Genomic DNA, 20,358 nt, shown 5'->3' with positions numbered 1-20,358 from the left:
TGGTACATTGTTGAGGCCGCGTGTACCACCGATGGTACACGCTGTTATTGATTTCTTTTTATGCTCAGGAAACACGAGTGGCTTGAATGAGAAGCTCACCGTAGATTATACGAGAGCCACGTGGCACAGAGGGTACCGAAGACGGAAGAAAAATTGTCGCAAAATGCTAAGTGGATTGAGTGAATTGAATATCTCGACGTGTGTCGACTAATGTTTCTTTGCACGAGTACGTGGGCAATTTATGATACAATCGTAACATTCGGTATCGATTCCCATTTAGCTAATCTCTATCGTCGATCGTCATTAATCACGTGGCAAGTTTTACGTTTCTTACTGCGTGTCTCTTAGTCTATGACTTTGTGTCACAATACGCACTGGTAGAGCACAACGGTTCCATTTCTAGCGAGTTTCAAACTATAGCGCCTGTTACGATATAATAAATTGAAAATAAACGTGGGCTCCGATATTACGATAAAAATAAAATTTAACGATTCCTACAATATGCTATAAAAATTCATAACATAGACCAAACGTAACAAAATCCTATATCTGTTAACCAGTTAGCTGTCGCGACCTCTTTGAAAAGTGTATCGCAAAGGCAAGCGACGACGAGTATACTCGTCAAACACAGGGTACACGTGGCTGTTATAATATAAAATTAAACTGTAACAAAATGATCGTTTTATCTTTGAATTTTATCGCTGACAAGGCTCGTCAGAACACAGAAAATTGCCACTTCTCCGTCACGAGTATACTCGTCAAAAGACAGCTAACCGGTTAAATGTAGATTTTGGATGGTCATGCAATTACCGACTAAGAGGTTAACAATCCCTTAGATAGGGCGATGACAGGTGAAAACCAAATTTGAATCGAGCAAAACACTGAACTAGCTCGGATACTCGAAAAACTGGCTGTCGAGAATCATTGATTTGTGCGGTTTTATAAAACTCGTCACTAGAATCCAGATTTTTATGAAGAATTGAAAAGTGCAAAACTATGGAAAATGAACGAAATGAGAGTAGAAAGTGTACAAAATGAGCATAGGGAAGCATAAAAGGCATTCAACGCAAGTGAAACAAAGCTGTATGTCTACGTTCATTGCCTTAGTCACGTCGATAAAAATATGAAACTGCAGAAAAATCTGCAGTCTGCTATCTTTCCTACAAATTGGTCTGACAGATTTCCTACAAATCTGTCCGGACAGTTACAAGTAGCCTGCGTAAGATCCACTTGCCACTCAAGATTACACCTGAGAATCTTCGTTCGTCAAAGCAGAGAACATCGACCCATGTCTGCTGTCCATTTCCTACGCCATTCTCGAGATCTTTGCGCGAATTCTTCTAAGTGGTTCAATCTGTTCCAGAAGGATCGGAACGAGGGTCCAGGATCGTTTAACACGTTGCGCGAATTCGAGGAACGCGCCAGAGCGACGTCTGACGTCGCAAGAGCGTCGATAGGTAGGCGAAGGCATCGCAGCGTTTTCGCAGGAAAAGCGGCAAGTCGAAAGAAATATTAAGCGGAGAGTGCGAGAGAGCGAGAGGTCGAATATCGATTTTCGGTCGCGCTAATAAATAAGCGCATGCGTCTTGTGCCGCGTTTAGACGTGCTGCCCGAAGAGTACGTACTCCCAGTGGATTCTTCACGCCTTTTACGCCTCGAAATTCTCCCATAGGACGCAACCATAAACAGACACCATCGTCACTGATCCGCTCGTTTCGCGGTTTGACTTTGGTCAGATCTTGAATTAGATTTTCGGTTTGTCTTGGGCCAAGTCTCAGGTAGGTTTCAACTATAGCAAGTTTGCATTAGGTTGCGTTTAAATTAGCTTTAGGTTTAGGCTTGCACCTTGATCAAATTGTTTAAAGATAGGTCTGAACGTTTGAACTTGGCTTGCTTCAGGCTCGAATTAGGCTGCAGTTTGTCTTATATCAGCTCCTTGTTCAGTTCCAACTACCTTTAGATTAGGTTCCTGTTCGGCTTAATTAGCTTCGCACAGGTTGGCTAGGTTCGGATTTTCATTGGATCGATGAGTTCGAAAGAGTCGAGTTTGCTTTCAACCAGGCTCCTTCCCATTAGATCCTAGATTCAGGCTTCGGCTTGAAAGGTGTCATCCGCTGAAGAACTTGGTCCAGTATCATCCGATTCCTCCAATTACCCGCACTCTGCCATCGGTCGACGAATGTAGGTCTGGGAATAGTAGCATAAAACAGTCTATTCGTTCTATAGAAGCCAATATATTCTTTCGTATGGTGAGAACATGTCCTGTGAGCTAACTACTCAAGCTACTAATCTAATTAATCGGATAATAGCGTCGACAGTTGGGCTACGTGACTAAATCGAAATTCTGGAAATCTTGGCTGGTTCTATTTTCAGTGCAGCAAGCAGCCAGTGTATCTTAACCAGCGATCACTGTAAAAGGAAAACAGCTGTTGTGCGTAATCGTGGGCGTTAGTTGCGTGGGCTTTGAGCCGAGGCTTTTCGCGACCGAGGGTGGGATTACAGAGAACGTGATTCGCGAGAAGACCAAGGGTCAAAGGTCAAAGTAACGCGATGTTAGCCGGTGCTGTTGACCCGACGAGGCGGCGTTATTGACGACGGCCGATATTCGCGTAACTGTGAACGCGGCATAATATTATTTCACCGATAGCCGTATTATAGCAACCGAAACAGCAAACGTCGGTCACGGAACAAACGTGCGCGCATACGTTCGTGATCAACGATTTACGTTCGAATTACCAGAGACTCTGTCTGCTCTCTTCTCTGCCTCACGTGCAATCGCGTTCACGATACGTGAAAATGATATTCGTGTAAACGAGAATAGAAGTACGGTAACACGGTAGAGACCGGTGTAAATGCACGAGAACGATGTTCCATCGGATATTCACTGCGGGCTGATTCTTGATTACTTTTCGATACTTCAACGTTCCAGCCTGAACACAGCCCATGAATGTATAGAGAGATACGCGCACGTCGATATAGCGACGACCTGCGTGGTACGATGCTACAGATTTATAATGAAAAAAGAACCATCTTCCACGTATCCTATCGATCACACGGACGTGTATTATACGGAACATTCTAAAATTTCATTAACATTATCACAGTCGACTGTAGTAATAATATTGCTGGAGCTGAAACTTGATATTTTCTACAAGTCCTCCTTAACGTTTATTGGCTTGGCAACTAAGTGACTGCGGATTTTCTCATTAGGTGGTAATGACAAAATCCGCAGTCACTTAGTTTCCAAGCCGATAATATCGACATTAACATTTAATGCTCTTTATCAAACACTTAAATATTCGACTCTTTAGATTCATTCAGCGCTTGTTGTATATCTTAGACAATTTCACCGTGCATATTCAATTTTTATCTATACGTACCTGATAAATATTTTGCAATACAACGTTTTTAGAAGAGATCCTGGTGATTTGTATCCAATTGTATACTCAATTTTACCGCTTTTCCAGGTAGTTTTCATAGTACATTGATCAAACTGCTTGTTTTCAGAGCTGACACGATTTTAACGAATCCACGAAGGATAAAACTGTCGCTAGGTTTAGCGATTTTCGTAGATTGATGTTTTCGTGGCGAACAGACCGAGATACGTTCGTTGTGGCAGATAGAAAGATCATGAGAATCGTTATATACCGTTTGCAACCTTAGGCTGTGAAAAATTATTTCAAGCTCTGTTAAAAGTATCTCTGAGTTATGAATCATCATCTTTCATGAACACGTAGCAGCCAGTTAATTCTGTCACCTTTTACTAAATTTCCTATTTTACTCTACAAATTTCTACACCTTAGAATCTCTGGCCATTTCAAAGCACACGGACTATCATTCACCAACGTCTATCTATCTTTTACGTATCTAGGGATTTACCCCATAAAACCATCGGTCGATAAACATTTGTATAGTGACTTTTTCAATCTAGTAGGATTTATTCGTTTCTACCGGTGGCCTTGAAATGCACCTTGGCTGCGTCGCTCTGTGCACATATTCTTCCAATCTACGACTCGTCCTAAGTTCTTTTATTACCAATACCAAACTAAATATCTCTGCTTTTATCGACGATAATTGATTTTTTTGAAATCGAAGAAAAGTTTGCCAGCTTTTACAAGCTCGACTCGAGTCCAGCTCTGCCACAAGAATACGGAACAATAATGGCAACAAGTGCACGTTGCTTTGACGCGATTAATACAGCGGGTCGTTAAGTAAGACGACTTTATTTACCGACCCTGGCTTTAATTGGGGTACCAGTTGCACGTGTCAGGATGATTTTCATCCCCTCGAGCAACGTCTGGCTCGCAGGGCGATGCCGTATTCGTGGCGAGTCGCGACTAGGTACGTGGCGCGACTGTATAGCGTGACTTTTACGCCCTGGAACGTGCCTGCTTCCTTATTTATCGAAGTCTCCGACACGGTGACTCGTACTTTTCTCGCTGACCTACGCTAACGACTCTTCAGCCGAGTGTTTCCGCTTTAAGCCCGCCTCGTGCTGGAATTTCTTCTCTAACATCGGCCGCGAATTATTCCGCATGACTATCAACTTGGCCGAACACCGACAGCGATTCTGAATCTGCCGCAAATAGAAAAATACGATAGGAACGAAGCTGCAGTTCGAGCAAGTGGCGTAGTCTTCCATTTTTCCATCTTTCTGTCCGAAACAGTATCGCGCGTATGCTTGTTCCTAGCAAGATTACGTAACTCAAGAAACCTTCAATTTATTATTATTTTGCCATTATATGCTTTGAATAATAAAAACACTGCCCTGGCGTCCTCGACGAAACACGTGACTTCAGCGTGGCAGTCAAAGTATTGAGGAAAATCTGACGTGTTTTCGTCGAATCAGTTAGCTCAACCCGATCCGTTACTTTCACCCTCAAGACGATCGAACGTAAAGACCGCGGAACCCACCCCAGAGGTTCGTCGTTCGAGTGTGCCGCGTGAATCTCTGGAACGATGAATCTGCACGATAAGAGCCCTTAACGCACAATACCCACTCGGATAGAGGATCTCGCGAGGATAATTTTGATAACGCCTCCAGGGACATTACGATACGAATCTCGATGCTAGCGGATAATCCAGAGGGATGCGCAGGTTGCTTCGATCTCCACCTGATCGGGATAACGATGGAAATAATCGCTTGGAATTAACCTTGTTATCCGCTTTTTTTATCGTACGGACGGTATATTACCGACCCGAAGTAGATCCTGACATCCAGTTAAATTTACGTCCCCTTTCACCTTAGGACGTTGTTCGTGAGGATCAGGATAGAAAAAAAAGAAGAGAAAGGGTGGTCGTTCGTTCTGTAAAGACTGTTTACGATGGAAGTGAATAAATGAGAAATAAGGTTGAGTGCTATCGCACGATTGGGGGTCTTCTCAGTGAAATTTTACGAGTGGCAAGTTATCGTAATAATTATCAGTAGATTGTATTGTAACAGATGTTGAGTGTTTTTAGAAAGGTGTTCGATTATGGAATGATAGGAGTAGATTTTACAGGTGACAAATCGGGTCAAAGCAAAATTTTGTTTTTGTACGTATCTGACTAGATTGAGATTAGATTCAGGCTAAGATCTGTCTATCGAGCTAACTAAGAAAAATGCTTGTAGGTAACATTGGACATTGTTTATGAGAATAATGTAACGTAAAATTACGTTAACCATGACTAGGTGCAATCTAGATCGAATTGAGAACACAAATTCAGGAAACAATAGAAATTCTACTAGACTGCGATTATTGCATGGAATAGAATTGAAGCGATGTACCGTTAGATTACTAAGAATAATTGAAATATGTATGAAAGGATATGAAATAAAATATTTCGTATAATTAGTTTAGGTTTGAAATAAATCTACCATTAAGTTACTCGAAGGAAATTCAGATAATACTTGTGTGTACATAAAATATATCATATAACGTGAGAATCTTCGTCAGTGGCCAATTACCATTTCTACAACTGCGTTAATCAAAATTAAGACATTTGCCTGTTCATAAAATACATGAAATAACATTAGAATCCTCTGTCGTATCATCAGTGGTCAATTTACCATTTTTACGACTATATTAGTTAAAATTAAGATATTTACGTGTTCATAAAATACATCAAATGACATCAAGTGGCCAATTACTATTTCTACAACTACGTCAATCAAAATTAAGATATTTGCGTGTACGTAAAATATATCAAATAACATGAGAATCTTCGTCAGTGGCCAATTACCATTTCTACAACTACGTTAATCAAAATTAAGACATTTGCCTGTTCATAAAATACATCAAATAATATCAGAACCCTTTGTCGTATCGTCAGTGACCAATTTACCATTTCTACAACTACGTTAATCAAAATTAAGACATTTGCGTGTTCATAAAATACATCAAATGACATCAAGTGGCCAATTACTATTTCTACAACTACGTCAATCAAAATGAAGATATTTACATGTACATAAAATATATCAAATAACATGAGAATCTTCGTCAGTGGCCAATTACCATTTCTACAACTATATTAGTCAAAATTAAGATATTTACGTGTTCATAAAATACATGAAATAATATCAGAATCTCCTGTCGTATCGTCAGTGGCCAATTACCATTCCTACAACTACGTCAATCAAAATTAAGATATTTACTTGTTCATAAAATAAATCAAATAACATCAGAACCCTCTGTCGTATCGTCAGTGGCCAATTTACCATTCCTACAACTACCTTAGTCAAAATTAAGATATTTGCGTGTTTATAAAACACATCGAATAACATCGGAACCCTCTGTCGTACCATCAGTGGCCAATTTGCCATTCCTACAACTACCTTATCAAACTTAAGATATTTACTTGTTCATAAAATAAATCAAATAACATCAGAACCCTCTGTCGTATCGTCAGTGGCCAATTTACCATTCCTACAACTACCTTAGGCAAAATTAAGATATTTGCGTGTTCATAAAACACATCGAATAACATCAAGTGGCCAATTACCATTTCTACAACTACGTCAATGAAAATTAAGATATTTGCGTGTTCATAAAACACATCGAATAACATCGGAACCCTCTGTCGTACCATCAATGGCCAATTTGCCATTCCTACAACTACCTTAGTCGAACTTAAGATATTCGCGTGTTCGTAAAACACATGAAACGCATCGGTGGCCAATTGCCATCTCTACAGTTACATCAATCCTGGCTCCATTAAGATTCAAATACCGGTGAAACTTCTACCAGCTTACAATTGCAATGTTCGAAGATGGTATCCCACTGGGGGTAGCCATCCACATGTTATAATACTATATCACTAAGCTATAATACTTTACCAAATGTCCTACTGGACAAATTGTAAAATGTAAATAAATAAATAAAAAAAAAGAAAAAATTGCAACGAACGAATTCCAAATCTGAATGTAACCTGCGAGCCTCCAACCCTTTATAGCATAATTAAAATTGACACGATATGATAAATCCTATATCTTGGTATATTTCAAAAGAACTTGTTATGGCTACCCTCTTTGTAAACCAGTTAACCGAGATAACTCGGTAGGCTGTATTTTATACGAATTGGTTATAGAATACGGAATCAGTGGTGTGCTCGAGTATATCCGCCGTTTCATTGATCCCTTCGAATTTCCCGTGACCCAGAAGGGTGAAACGAAATCGACTCGCTCTATAAAGGATACCGTAACTCGAGGACTTCCGCTGGTGATAATCGTAAAAACTCGTTCCCCTACGAAACACCTCTCTTCATTCATATAACCCGCTTCACTCTTTCCGGATCCCGTACGAAATCACTGCGATCTCTGACGGAGGGAGGGTGTGCGTTCCGTGCGCGCCACTTGTTGCGAAAATGATAACCGGCTGAGCCAGTTCTCGCGATCGTTAAGGGTTGTATCTAGCTTCCAACAACTCTGCACGGAATCGGGCATTCGTAACGAATATTCCTCCCTCTCGTGCCTCTCAAGTTCTTTGCGCGTTAAAGGCTAGAAATAGTGGCGGATAATTTGAGAAATCGTAGATTTCATAACGAGACTACAGCAGCTTTCGAGATTTCCCCTTTGACTCTGGGATCGATATCGATATTTTAACTTTGCCGATATATCTGCAAGTTCATGGAGAATCTTATAATCAACGCGTTATCTCCGTCTTAAGAAGAATTTTTATCCTTTCACGGAATCCTAACCAGTCGCAACGAGCGTAACGTCAAGTTACGACAGATACAGCTTCTAAGAGTTTCATCCATCGAATTGCGGGAATGTCACATTGTTGGAATACATAAACGAAGTAAATAGGTCGATTTTATCTTTGTAAATCGTTCGTTATTCTCGTAGCGAACCGATCGAAATACTTTTGAACAGGTCAGGAGAATCGTCGATCCGTTTGGAACCTTAGACTATGAAAATATCCTTAATCTGCTAATCGATATCTGATCCATTTCTCAAGGGATTATTTAATCTGATTAATTGGCTAATTTTCTAAGAAAGTGCAAGATCGTCGTTAAATATAAAGGAAATAATGTTACGTCAAGATCGATTAGCATTAGGCTAATATGGACGTTAGGTCAGTTACGCCCTTGTAGAGCCAATAATTAGAGAGTGGATCAATGTCAGAGATAATTAATAACAAATATTAAGACGTTGAAATGGCGTTTATTTTCGGGCCATTGTTAGATTGCCAAGTCAATATTACGATATCGGCAGACTAACTTACTGTTAACTAAGTTACGTCAATCTTAACGTATTAAACCAATATCACAATATTAAGTCAGAACTGGGACTTCACAGAGTGTATTTTCGACCAATCGCGAGGAGAGACGTCAACGGAAGTCGTAAATTCCCGTTACGATTATAATAACCGACACCACGAGTCGATCGATCCCCTGATTTCCGTTAAGATAATAGGGTTGATTCAGTTCGTACAACACTGTGATTCACAGAATTATGAATTATATATTTTTCCCACTTAAGTTACACCGTTGCTTAGAATATATGTCGGGTTTACATTAGAATTAGGGTTAGGGGCGTGAAACGAATCTTCGTTTGGATTACACGTTGTCGTTATGCAATAGAGAAGACATCGACTAGTGCAAATACGATTATCACAGAACCGGATAAGTAACCGTGGTAATTAGATACTCGAGAAACTAATGACAATGATCCTAGGTTCAACAACGAATCCGTGGTCGACGGGATGATAGATGAACGTGCTCACAAAATCTAAGTCGGACGCGTAATATTTACTGGGCGTAGGAGTTACTCTTTTAGTCGATGAGATCGCGAGAGAGAATGACTTTCCCGTCCCGATGATGCCACAGAGGGAAACCATAATGGGCTGTGTCTAAGGACACGAGATCATCGGATTCGTCGAGGATAGCCTTCGTTCAGAAAGTAAGGGAAATTGGCGTTGTTGCTAATTGGTCAATCTCCATATCAGTCGTTAGAAAAAGATGCTAGCCGCCCTCGAGGGAAAGTTGCTAGTGGGAGACGTCGTTCACTGAAAAATAGGTCTCCTCAATCTTCTCGTAGTTGGGACAAAGACTGTTTGTTTGAAGGACTTTAGTTAGATCTCGCGTGTGGCGAGCTACGGGACAGAGACCGTTGGAATGTTTACTGTCGATTGTTACAACTATTTCCTTTTTAAGGAGAGCTATAGAATTACTCCATGCCTTTGTTAGACAAAGCGTTCGTCCCGTGACCGCGGCTACGTTCGGCGACTGGCTGTCGCCTCGAGCCCAAGCTCATTATCACAACTCTCGAACAATTACAATCGGATTGAATAACTGCAATTGTTTAATTACAGCTATCGTAGACTCTAGATTACAATGTTGCGGGATTATCCAAAATTCCAGAGGCTCCGGTGTTCTTTCGTCTCCGACATGTATATCGTCGACAATGAGTTGGCGTATAGAGACGCGATACACTGGCACGATATTCGTTGAGGATAGAGCAAGGCTCTTGGAGTTTTGTTATAGTTGATTAACCCGTTACTGACATGTTCACTTTTTTAGCGGTGTAGAAGAAGCAGTTGACTTGACCCTCCTGATGGCGTAGGAGAAGTAAAGTACAGTGGCGATGCTATTGTAACGTCGATTCACATCAGAGACCAGGCCACACACCGCGGACAGGGTGGCACCCAGATGTCTGCACATTCTTGGTGCGTACCCTCGATAGTCTTAAGTACCCACCAGGGGTCTTGGTATTTTCATGGTTAAGGTCCTTCGAACCAAGCGAGTATTTCTTGTCTTAGATTTCCCTTTACGTTTATCGTTTACCACGTGTTAGCCTAGGAAGTTAGCACTTTCTCGCGAGGCCGGCTAAAACCCTTCCTGGTCCACCAACCGTCTTATTATCCAATCGGAGACGGTGTCTGTTGCCCTCACTTCCTTAACCAGAATTGTCATCGACAAATCCGATAGTCCCGTGTCCTTAGACACACCCATCCCTAGCCTTCCTCAGACACGGTATCGCCAGAAAGACTCACTTATTCTGTATCCTTAGAATAGTCAATATATCCTTACCGATCTCTACCCTTATAACAGTCGCGTACTTAACGTATCATTGTAACTAAGTCTCGCATAACGTGGTTGGAGTGAATTGTGATTTATGTTAATTCAGTGTGTGTTATATTGTGATTGCTGAATTCGTAATAAAGTTGAATTAAAACAAAATTAATAGTTGTGTTACGACTCAGCTGTTTTATTTCATCAACCAACCCTTAAGTTTACGTGACACTATGTCGGAGGAAAGCTAGCGCACGGGACCATCGGATTTGTTCATGACATTTTTGGTCAGGAAAGTGAGGACAGTATACGTTGCTCCTGATTGGATAAACGTAGGTCGGTGGACTAGGAAGGATCTTAGCCGCCCTCGATAGAAAGTTGCTAGTGGGAAGCATCGTACGTGAGAAAAACTAACTTTCCCGTGTCAAGCTGTAGTAGACAATAGTCTTTAGAAAAGGATTTGGAAAAACGATATTCCTTGGGTCTGAAGGACCTTAGCTAGCAAATTACTGGGGTTTATGATGGGTCCTTAAGACTGTTGAGGGCACGCAGCAAAAACGAGCGCTCATCTGGTTCCCGTCTGGCCAGCGGTGTATGACCTGGTCTAGGTAGAGGATCGCCCGACGTAACACAGAGCATTAGCTCAATCCCATAATTCAATTATCACGACAATGTTAAAATATCCGATATTAAAATAATATGTAAATGGTAGAGATAATTAGTAACAGATATTAGGACAATATAATATTGAAAGGAAACATTGCGTTATTTATTGGAATATCGTGTGAGTATTACGAAACTAGCCTAACGCCATGACACCTAATTAACAGCGACAGATACACCGGTCTAGTAACTCAAAGCTGAACCATCAAAGCAATGTTCGTGTATCTAGCGTTCAAAGTGCTCTGAGGGCCAAATTCGTCAGAACGATGATAACAGATAGGAGAAGGGAAATTCGAATTTCTTCGAGGCGATTGGAATTCAGGATGACGCTCTGAATGGAAGAATCAGAGATCGAAACAGAGTCGGAGACAGTGGAGTGGAAAACAGCTGGAACAGCGGTTAAACAACGAGGCAGAGTGGAAGAGAAAACCATGAGGAAGCAGAGTACGATATCGTCGGCCGTTAACGTAATTTCGTTTTCGAACTCGATCGAAACTCGCGCGGCACAGCCTCGAAAGTTGGCTCGTTCCCGTAGCAAGACTCGAGGATTCAGCCAGCCACGGATCGGCGCCTTTATTTCGATAATCCCTTTCGTTGAGCGGTTCAGAAAGGGTGAAAGGTAAAAGTCCCCTTGGGAATCGTACGACGATACCGAGATCAGCGTAATTAACCCGATAGAAGGCTAATTAAAAATTAAGGCCAATTATCAGTTGCCATTTGCCCCGGAGAGCTCTCTGCTCGCAACCAGATCACGAAAATTTTACCTTTCGGTAATCTCTTACGGTTGGCCGTGCAACGCGTCTAATATTAATCGGGCAACGACTGGTGTCAGCCAGGATTTAAAGGGATTTTTTTCGCAACCGTTGGAAACGAGAGTTTGTACAGCCGACTGGAAACGAGGAAATATCAGCGGATCGCAGTCGCTTCAATCCTCTCTCTATTTCACTGGATTAGCCGCGGAACCGTTGCCGTCTGTCCTTCTCCACTCGCCTTCCTTTTTCACGCGCAAGATATCCATCGAGCTACGCGATCCACCAGATTCTTCGCCCGTTGTCCATGACAAAAGCGATCCACGGATATTCGTCGAACCTTACTCGTTAATTCCATCCGAGGAACAACTTAGCGCGAGATACACTCGAGCTCGCCCCTTGGACCCCAAGTTTCTCGTTATCGTTCCTTTTTCAGGGCATCGAGGGAACGCGAGATCCAGTCGACTGCCGCGTAATACTACGAGTAATCCCCCCGCCAACTTTACCCACCGAGTTTCGCTTCGCCCCTTGCGCAATTTATTTCGCTCTAACTAACTTATCGATCGGCCGATTTTCGCCTATCCTTCGGAGGAAACGGAAGGAAGATCGCGAATTCTACGTCTACTTGATCGCATAAGCGTGATTTAATAGGTGAAAAAGAAGGTTAGATTCGCTGGAACTTTTGAAGCGTTCAGGCTCGAATAGCACCCTAATTTAGATCTCGCCTCTATGGATGATTTGCTTAGGTTCAGGTTAGGTTCAACTGCTTATGTTGGATCAACGTTACGCTCGCCTACTTATCTTCCATCTACGTTAGCTTCTGCTTCGCTTGTAATTGAATTTGATTTGGGCCTTGAGTCTCTGGCTGATTCAACTTGGATCTAACTGAGGATTCGACTTGAGCTTTCAGTCAAGCGATCGGTCTAGTCTACAATTGTGCTTATAATAGTCTCAGCTAGGTTTACATCACAGGCCTAGACAATGTCTATGTTAGAGCACAAATCTGGGTTAAGATTGGTGGGAAATGTTATCGATACGCTGGTTAAGTTTGAACTAGATTCGAATGCACGTACATTAGGACTGTAATTGTACTTATGTGGCCTGAGTCAGGTCCACGTTAGTTACCGTATTAAGCCGTGGGTAACTCGGAAAGTCGTGTACTCGCTAGTTTTGCTCCCGTCACCTGACACACTTGACCTTCTTCTCGCGGTCGAGATATGCAAGAAAAAGGGTAGATAAAAGGGACGATAACTGGAAAGTCGGTTCACGATCACATAAGAGTGATTTCGCTTAGACCGTGCAAGATTGATCAGCGATTTCGGTGCTCGTTAACACGGCCACACAGGCTTCGTCTAATTTCCGTACGATTATCGGTGTCGCGTTCGTTGTTTTGCTGTGTCTTAAGATCTTTAACGAGCACTCTTTTCTCCAGAACGAGGGATCAAAGCGCTGTGAAACGTTCCGTACATCGCTCCAACGAGAAATTTCACAAATCTTCACGCCGTTAGTTCCACCGATGAAACAACTATTATTTCAACTGTTCTTAGTTAGACAGGTTTTACTACCGACTGACTATTTTATGCTAAGCTAGAACACAGCATGTTCGGTGTTGCCACAGTATTATAATGTGACAAATTACGTATCACAGCGAACCGTGCATTTTTTTTCAACTTCCAACTAACGAGTAAGAGTGGATGAGACAATTTGCTACTAGTGTGAAAAATTCAGTTGGAACCTGCAAGCGTGAAAATTACAGAAGCTTGTCCATGATAACCAATAAACATCTTAATTATAGGAATTGTCAGCTTGATATCATCTTCAAGAATATTCGAAATACTTGAAAACACAGGAAAGTTACTATAAAACAAGAGCAACGAGAAAACAAGAGGAATTCCTGGTGAGAAGTTTTCGATATGAAAGCGAACACGTTTCAGAGACTCGAAAGTTAACTGTGTCTTATTTCAATCCTCCTACTGTACCCGGAACTGTACCACCCAATTGCAACTTCAGATTAATACAGCTTTTTTGTATCGAGCATTGCCAGAATCAGACATTTTCAGTTTCGTTGGCAAATTAATTGCTTACTAAACTTGTCAAAAACCTAATTACGCTTTTTCATAATTCATTTATTCTCTTGCTGCATTGCTGTTAAAACTGTCCTAGAGTACCTTACCTTGGGTCTGGCTTAGCCTAAGCTATGTAGGTCTCTGGTACTATGGATATCCGTAGCTATGGTAGGTCTAGGTTAAATCTAAGCTAACGTCTGCTTCGAAGGAATCTAGATCTAAATCTAGATGAAAGTTTGATCATTTTGCAAGATGAGAGCACTCGCTGTTAAAGTTATTAGAGAAGAAGAAGAAGAAGAAACTACGTCAGCCGACGTGCAACAAAATTAAAATCCTATTTCAAAAAGTGAAGTCATACTTCGCGTTATGCATCGCTGCAGTCATCTAATTACACCCTCGACCATTCTCAAACTATAGTCCCACCCAGTTGCGTGATCCTTTCTATTACCTCACACACCTCGACGCCTCGCGCTCTCCTTCCTCAATCTTTTTTTTTTCTTCCCAAAGGAAGGTTCAGCGGAAAAGCTCTCCCTGGCAATTTTCGAGCCTAGTTTTTCACGACCATTCGACTCAGCAAGGTCGTTCATCACCGGGCATTTTACGCACGGGCCAACTGGTCAAACTGACGCGTTGCTTTCGGCGGACGTCTCTGTTTGCCGCTGGCCATGCGAACGACGTTATTAAAATTACGCGCGGCCGAGCACGCGAACCCATTCCCTTTCGCGCCGGGAATTTTAAGTTCGACCACCGGGATTCCATGAATAACGCGGCCAAGCACGTAACGCGCGCGCGAGACCGGAGCCATGTCCGGAAAACTGCGCGTAAATGTCTCCGTGTGCACATGGCCCAATCCCGGATAAGTACAGATATTACAGGCGTGCATATTACACGCAGCTCCGTGCAGATGTATTCGCCTGATTTGTTGTATTCACGCCGGTCCAGCGCTGGATTCGCGTTACACGCCTGGCCATTCACGCCGCATTAATCGGCTGCAACCAGAACGCGCCGCGTTTTCCATTTAGTCGATAGACCCTGCAACGACGGATCACCATTTTTCTTCTCTTTTTTTCCACCGATTTTTTAACGTAGGATAACGTGTAGCGTCGAGGAAGCTGGGTCTAAAGCGGAATACGAGAGGCCAAAAAGCGATGTAAAAAGTTAACCTGTCATATTTACGTTCCCAACACGGAATTCGTTTAGCAACGTGGAGGACTCGCTAGGTTCGGAGTAGCATTCGTCGAGAAGCAAGACGAAAAAACGACATGAAATATAACTAATGAAAGATGACGACTTGGACCAAAGGAGGGAAGATCGTTGACGAAAAAACGAGTGAGAAGTGCCCTGCGAGCCTTTTACATGCGAGGCTTGCTCGCGGAGGAAATTGAATTTGAAAATGTTGGGGACTCCGCGCAAGTAGAATGGGTCTGTGTGGGGTCAGCCATGCAGGGAACCATCATTTCGTAATCGCCACTGTTCTCTACTGGGTGAATTAGAGTGGCTGTATTATTTATACGAAAGCTGTGTCCACATACTGTAGCCAGAACCATCTCGTGCAGCCCCGACCAACCGTATTCCTTAATCTTTTCCTCGATTAATGTTACAACGAGTCCAGACGGCAAATATAGCATTCCCGCTGCGCGAAATTCCCAGATACGTTCTACATCCTGCAACTATGAACACCAGGACGTACAAAAGGGATGAAAAACTGTTACCGTATGGTTCTACAGGCTGATCCATATACCAGAATCCTCGCGTCTTTCGTTCAAATAGCATTTGAAAATTTCCGTTTCTTCGCCGAGATCACGTTAGCTCGTTCAATCACATAATTCATAATCAGTGGAAATCAACGTCGATGAACGAAAGCAATCAGCCCCTTCTGCTACCATGACTGATCAATCCCATATCGTATCAGCCAGCCGTATCATACCATGAGAGACAACAACACATGGTGGAAGTAGGGAACGAAGGAAAACAATCAACTGGCAGCAAAAATCCGTATAATTCCTAGCGGAAGAGTCGCCGGGAGCGGGTCGCCCGGAGCGTAGCGTATTTCCCCCCAATTTCGTTAGCGCCTGCACACACGCAACGCAGCGAACGAGGTAGCCTCGCGCAGCGGCAGAGCGAGACGGAGAACTTTGCAGCGATCATCGACTTGGGTTGCTGACGCGTGCGCATTGGCCAAGGCACGAACTCGCCCTGTCTCGGTCGGTCGTGTCGGTCCGGCGGCTGCCTTCGTCTCTCTTCGCTCCTCTGCTCCCGGCCGCTCCGCCGCCCTTCCCCTACCAACCCGCCCAACCATCCCCACCATCCAACCGTCTCTGTCGCTACCAGAGCAGCAGCACCAGCACCTCCAACCACCACCATCGGGCTACAACCACCACACTAGCAAGGGAGCATCATAGTGGTAGCAGCAGCAGCAGTAGCAGCAGCAACACACCAGCACCTCCAGGTTCCCTCTGCTGGTGTGTGCCGATGCCGCAGTAGCGACTGCCTCTCTGGCCCGTATAGATTTTCAATTAGACCGCGCGAAACGTGGAAAATAATGTGCCGCTCCGACACCTGCTGACCGTTCCCGAAGGTCGCTCGTCCGGGTGCCTCTGTGTCCGACGTACCGCACCTCTTCTATACCACGTCGTTGCCCCGAGATCGTAGTCGTCGTGGCCGAGGTGTACACCTGGTGGACGGACGGACAAACAGACAGAAAAAGAGGGAGAAAGACAGATCGATTTCAGTCTCGTGTGCGTGAACAGTGCCAAAAGACCAAGAGGATGGCCAGCCAGTGACGAGATCTTCGAATGGTCCACGGTCCATGGGGTCGCCAGAGAGGATGCCGTTTCCGGTGAACCACAGGACCCTGTTGTCCAGCCTCGTCGCGCTCTCCGCTTTCATACTACACTCAGGTAGGCCTCAGTGTACCTATTGATGTCACGACGAAACAGGAAAAGCTTGTCTTTGATGAAAGAAGTTGGTCTATTCAAGTTGGTCGGTTCGTCGTCCGGTAATCCAAAACGGTATTCTCCGAGTTTCGACGATTTTCCAAGTAGACCGCGATGCTAGGATGTGGTTCCGAGGATGTCCGATGGATTCTTTTGTCGATGGCTCAGTGACGAAGAGATTCCTAGCATTCCAACTACTAATTGGTTAGAGGAATAAATATTTAACTGTGATCAATTGCATTCGTTGCCGGTTAAAGATATCGCCAGTCAATATTTGAACCGATAACCGGTCTCCACGCGGCTGTTCGCATTGTTTGGATGTTTGCACGACAACCAATGGGCCTGTGGCATCCGAGCCACATCGATTTCCGCGTTCCCCCCGTGTAATTTGCGTAATTCCAATATCCTAAACGCGTCGATCTTCCTTAGTCCACGTGGAGATCCCGGGACAATTCTATCTGCCACTCTGGTCATCAATCTTCGGTTCTGTGCTCGGGCAGTTTCGTGAAATCCATGGCCCTGACGTGACAGATTCCAGTTTTCGGTAAAACTCCGCGTCCAAAGATTCGATTTAGAGGAATCCAGTTCGAATGAACTGCAGCGCACGTAGATCGAAGATTTCTATGGTGGTAACATGTTCAAGATTTGCTCAAGACCTTCCCTCCCTTGTACGTTCAAATGAAAACCAAATTCGTGACAGGGCAAGTTGCTGTTTTTGTTTGTTGATTGTTTATTCGTCGTTTATTTGACGTTGCCACGACGTTAAACGACCAAATGAGAATTAAGAGCCTATTTTCAACGTCGGTTTACCGTGTAGAGCGCCAACTTCCCTGAGAGAATGGCGGTAATATGGTAACCAACAGACATTTAGATAGGATCCGCTTTGTCGAGGATAGAAATAGGATTCCCGGGACGCGGAAGTCCAGCAGGATAAGCGGAAAAGTGGATAAATTCCCGGTCTGAATAAAACCTACCACCGAAACCATTTTTGTCCAATTTTTTAACATTACGTATACCAAATGTAACTTGTATTCGCATTCACACTTACACCATAACAAATTAGTTGTCAAGTTAATTCGCCTGATTCTTTCATTCGATTAACTGGAATTACACTCTAAATTGGAAGACGCGCCAGATCTAAATTAAGGTCCAATTCCATTTTTTTAGTGAATTCTATAGAAGCTGCGAACGTTCGATTCAAATCCAAAATTTTTATTCGAATTCAAATGTCTTGAGACCGAGTCGAGTTCAAGCTTAACGAATTATAATAGGAGAGTTAACATAGATTCCAACTTAAATTTCCATCAACGTAGATTGCGTTTGATTTCGAAGAAGATATTAATTAAAAACAGCATCGATTAGAATTGGCCCAAATTCTCGTTCAAATTTCAATCGATCAGATCCGAATTGCTGCAGAAAATATTCAGTTCATCCTAAAGCTAACGTGAACTCGAAGTAAGGAAAAAAAGCATCGAACCTTATTTAAACGTATCTTGCAATTTCCAGCTGAACGAAGATACCACTTTTTTCATTCTAGCGAAAGAAACATCAGTTTCGAGCTAGTCAATAAAAAAAGAGAAACGAAAGACGATACAAAGCGACAAGGTGCTGGTTGAACGAGGAAACGACCGAGTCGACAACTTCTTCCGGTCGTCGCGCGAGCATCGGTTAATCGCTTCCAGGACCATTGCCAATCAAGAAACGAGAAAATATACGGGCGCGTAAAGCGGTTCGTGATGTCACGTTCGTTTAAAGACGGGGGCCAACAGAACGACATAACCGTCGATGGCCTCGCGAAAGCGTATTACGATAGGTCGTTAACTCGAGTACTCTAATTGGCTCAATTTCCAATAAAACTCGCCGGTAAACCGGCGCTAGCTTTGAGTCCGTTTAAATAAAACAATACGCCGCGGCCACCCCCTCTCTCTCTTACTCTTTCGCTCGGCGCGCCCTCGTTCATTCATTCTTTCTCTCCCCGCTATCCTAACCTTCCTAATTTCAACAAGGAACAAGGAAATTACGCTGCAGCCACTACCTACCGGTCTGATTGCGTTTTCAGAACTCCTGCGCTTTTATACGCTTTTACAGTGGATAATTGTGGTTTCGTCGATACATAGAATTCTCTTTAACTTTGTCCGACGCATGGTAAATACAACTGTTGGGTTGGCAACTAAGTCATTACCACCTAATGACAAAATCTGCAATCGCTTAGTTGCCAACCGCGTAGAACTTGTTAACCGTAGAAGGTAAAACAGCACAGACAGTTAGAACGAAGATACGTTTAGGAGAGGACAAACTTATTTGGTTGTTACAATCTAGCTTAACATCTGCATTTGGTCAATGCTAGATGCCGTGTAATTAAATTGGCGCCACATCAAACGTAGCATCAATCGAACTTTCTGTTTGCTTGATTATGCTACATCTTAAATGCATTTGCACACAGGCTGTGGGAAATTTTAACCGCCTGACGTTCTTTTTATTTATCTCCTTCTTATTTATTAAACCCATAGAATCTACCGAATATACTTTGGTCTCTAAAAACTTAGACACTCTGTATATGATAAAAAAATTGATGTTTTTCAAACATTTTAATTTTTATATCCACCTCTGTACATATAATCACGGCTACTAAAAGCTTCTTATTTTGGGAAATCCCGTGTATGTTAACATACGACTGCCGTGGCAGAAAATTCGATAATTCGAGCCCTGAAAAAATACGGTTGGAGCACGCAAGCTGAAAATTAACGCCGGTGGCCGTGTACCGTTTAATTCGAGGCATAAGCGCGTAATACCAGGCGATAATACAGTCGGTAAATAATCTGAGTATATACTCAGCTACTGATTAACCTCCCCTCTCGACAGGTTCGTCCAACCCTCGTACGATTGCCTTTAATTAAATCGACCGTGTCCGTGTCCGTCACGAGCACGTGCGACCAGCGTCGTGACGCCAGGTGTCCACCTCTCCACTCGGAAGATACAACAGCCCTCTATAGATCGGAAATGTTTCTTTCGATGGTTAATCTACACAGCAAACTACTCCATTCTATAGAAAAACAGTTTCATTTAACAATTTACTGAAATTGAGGTTTCATAAAATTTCGAGTATTTCCAACAGAGCTGTAAAAGGGATACGACATCTTATGGGCAATTCGATGTTAAGTACGATTCCCATCCTCTATTTCGTGACTCGATCTATTTCAACCACGTGGAATATTGATGTTCATCGTCGAAGATTCCTTCCGTCGTATCCCATCTCGAATAGAAGGACGCGTTTCCAATAAACGTAGCCGTATCTGACGGAAACCGACCGAAAATACCGCAATTTATACCGGTCTGACCTACAATGTTCTCATAGCCCTGATCACACACGGCTGATAGGGGAGAAGCCTTCCTTATCGACCGGCAATACGTTCTTTTAAAAGATCCACAGATCCAACCAAATGGATAATC

The 20,358-nt window shown here is 43.0% G+C and overlaps 1 protein-coding gene across 1 annotated transcript in view; it reads right to left on the bottom strand.

Annotated features, from left to right (window-relative positions):
- Positions 1 to 20,358, bottom strand: part of LOC117242373 — a 126,430-nt gene that overhangs the window by 98,898 nt on the left and 7,174 nt on the right. The gene's annotated exons all lie outside the window — the stretch shown is intronic.

The sequence above is a fragment of the Bombus vosnesenskii genome, unplaced genomic scaffold (assembly GCF_011952255.1).
Source record: "Bombus vosnesenskii isolate JDL3184/JDL3185 unplaced genomic scaffold, Bvos_JDL3184-5_v1.1 scf7180000016274, whole genome shotgun sequence".
Classification (NCBI taxonomy): Eukaryota; Metazoa; Arthropoda; class Insecta; order Hymenoptera; family Apidae; genus Bombus; species Bombus vosnesenskii.
This window is presented reverse-complemented; position numbering and strand designations above follow the sequence as displayed.